We start from the raw sequence: 3,103 nt of genomic DNA on the forward strand, positions 1-3,103 counted from the left end.
GAAGAAATATGAACAAACCCTTCAGTAAAGACCTTCAGACTATAGAGAGGAATAAAACTGCCAGGTTTGCTGGAGGAAGTTTATAATGACAAGAGGACAAGGAAATGATGACAGAAGCTTCAGGATCAGAATGAGCTTTATTTCCAGGTCTGTTCACACGTACGAGGAGATGGTTTTAGTGACAGAAGCTCTGCAGTGCAACAGAACGACAGCGACAAGACAGGACACAGATAATAATAAGAATAATATAAAAATATACAAAATAGGGCAGTCATATCACCCTGGGAGACCTCCTGAGAAAACTAGTGCTGCTGGAAGAGGTGCTAGTGAGGCCAGCAGGGGGCGCTCACCCTGTGGTCTGTGTGGGTCCTAGTGCCCCAGTGTAGTGATGGGGACACTATACTGTCAACAAGCACAGTCCTTCGAATGAGACGTTAGACTGAGGTCCTGACTCTCTGTGGTCATTAAAAATCCCAGGATGCCTCCTAACAATCCCCATATCTGCTGATTGGCTTCATCACTCTGTCTCCTCTCCACCAGTAAGCTTGTGTGTGTGTGAGTGTGTGTGTGTGTGTGTGTGTGTGTGTGTGTGTGTGTGTGTGTGTGTGTGTGTGTGTGTGTGTGTGTGTTCTGGAGCATCATCAGGTGGATGCTGTACACTGGTGGTGGATGAGGAGATGCCCCTTGTCTATATAAGCGCTTTGAGTGTCTAGAAAAACACTATATAAATGTAAGGAATTATTATTATTATTAAAATAGACAATGTACAAAAAGCAATAACTAAATATAATATAGACAATTATGATGTACAGGTATGATGTGTGCAAATTTGAAATGTTAAAAAGTATGGTGTTAAATAGGTGATGTATAAAGTGTAGTGTGTTCACAGTTATTATCAATGATTGCCCGAGGGAAGAGACTGGTCCTGTGTCTGGTCGTTCTGGTGCTCAGTGCTCTGTAGCGTCGACCAGATGGACACAGTTCAGAGAGGGAGTGTGCTGGATGTGAGGGGTCCAGAGTGATTTTAACAGCCCTCTGCTCACTCTGGATGAGTACAGTTCCTGGAGAGAAGGGAGGGTTGTACCGATGATTCTCTCAGCAGTCTTCTGAGGTCAGATGTAGAAGCTGATGAGTGTGGTGTCCAGTGATGTTCTTCAGATACGCCAAAACTAGTCTTTCAGAAGACTTCATGACACAGACGTTAGAGCCACAGGACTGTAGTCATTTAGTCCTGTCATTTTGGGTTTCTTTGGGATGGAGATGATGAGGGAGTGTTTGAAGCATGAAGGGACTGTGTGTGTGTGTGTGTGTCTGTCTGTCTGTGTGTGTGTGTGTGTGTCTGTCTGTCTGTGTGTGTGTGTGTGTGTGTGTGTGTGTGTGTCTGTCTGTCTGTCTGTGTGTGTGTGTGTGTGTGTGTGTGTCTGTCTTTGTGTGTGTGTGTGTGTGTGTGTCTGTCTGTCTGTGTGTGTGTGTGTGTGTCTGTCTTTGTGTGTGTGTGTGTGTGTGCACGAGGTGCCTGTGTGTGTGTGTGTGTCTGTATGTCTTTGTGTGTGTGTGTGTGCGCGAGGTGCCTGTGTGTGTGTGTGTGTCTGTCTGTGTGTGTGTGCGAGTGCCTCTGTGTGTGTGTGTGTGTGTCTGTCTGTCTGTCTGTGTGTGTGTCTGTCTTTGTGTGTGTGTGTGTGTGTGTGTGTGTGTGCACGAGGTGCCTGTGTGTGTGTGTGTGTGTGTCTGTCTGTCTTTGTGTGCGTGTGTGTGTGTGTGTGTGCGTGCGCGAGGTGCCTGTGTGTATGTGTGTGTGCACGAGGTGCCTGTGTGTGTGTCTGTCTGTCTTTGTGTGTGTGTGTGTGTGTGCGCGAGGTGCCTGTGTGTGTGTGTGTGTATGTGCGAGGTGCCTGTGTGTGTGTCTGTCTGTCTTTGTGTGTGTGTGTGTGTGCGAGGTGCCTGTGTGTGTGTGTGTGTGTGTGTGTGTGTGTGTGTGTGCGCGAGGTGCCTGTGTGTGTGTGTGTGTGTGTCTGTCTGTCTTTGTGTGTGTGTGTGTGTGTGTGTGTGCGCGCGAGGTGCCTGTGTGCGCGAGGTGCCTGTGTGTGTGTGTGTGTGTGCACGAGGTGCCTGTGTGTGTGTCTGTCTGTCTTTGTGTGTGTGTGTGTGTGTGTGTGCGAGGTGCCTGTGTGTGTGTGTGTGTGTGTGTGTGTGTGCGCGAGGTGCCTGTGTGTGTGTGTGTGTGTGTGTGTGTGCGCGAGGTGCCTGTGTGTGTGTGTGTGTGTGTGTGTGTGTGTGTGTGTGTGTGTGTGTGTGCGCGAGGTGCCTGTGTGTGTGTGCGTGCTCATGTCCTGATTGAATGTGTCAGGCGTGTTGTATGTCAGCGGTGGACATGAGTTTGAGCTCATGCTGATGGGTGTGTGCTGAGAATCATCAGGCGGAGCGTCACACATCTGTCCAGTCACATGATGATGGCAGAGATCCACCCTTCATCCTTCACTCTGGAAACCATGACATTTGAGCACTTGCAGTGTTTTGCTACAAACTGTGCATATTTGTATATATGCTGTTTCTGTGAGAAAATGCTCTGATGTGAATTATATAAAAGGGGGGTAGAAATGCTCGTTTTCACTCAATCTCCTGTTAATCTTGAGTACATATAGAGTAGTACTGCATCCTTCATAACTCCAAAAAGTCTTTATTTTTATTATATTAATAAGAGAAAGATAGTCTGTACCGATTTTTCCCTGAAAAACACGACCGACTGGAGTAAACTATGCAATCAGAACGCACCCCTGGCTCACACAGCGAGTGAGGAGGTGGGTTAAAACGAGATAAGCAATTATGATTAGCTAAGGCAGAGTCATGTGTTTCATGGTAGCCAATCAGAGCCAGTGTTTTTACACACATGCCGGCACACGCGGCTGCGCCAGTGGCGCCAAACACACACACACACACACACACACACACACACACACAACAGCACAGATTTGCAGCAGCAGCAGAAATGGCGAGTCAGGAGCAATCCGATGAAAAGTTGGCAATTTCAAGTAGGAGATATAAGCGCTACTTCAAATTCATTGTGGTCAAAGGCAAGAACATGCATGTAATGTGTACATGTAAT

The sequence above is a fragment of the Carassius auratus genome, unplaced genomic scaffold (assembly GCF_003368295.1).
Source record: "Carassius auratus strain Wakin unplaced genomic scaffold, ASM336829v1 scaf_tig00041645, whole genome shotgun sequence".
Classification (NCBI taxonomy): domain Eukaryota; kingdom Metazoa; phylum Chordata; class Actinopteri; order Cypriniformes; family Cyprinidae; genus Carassius; species Carassius auratus.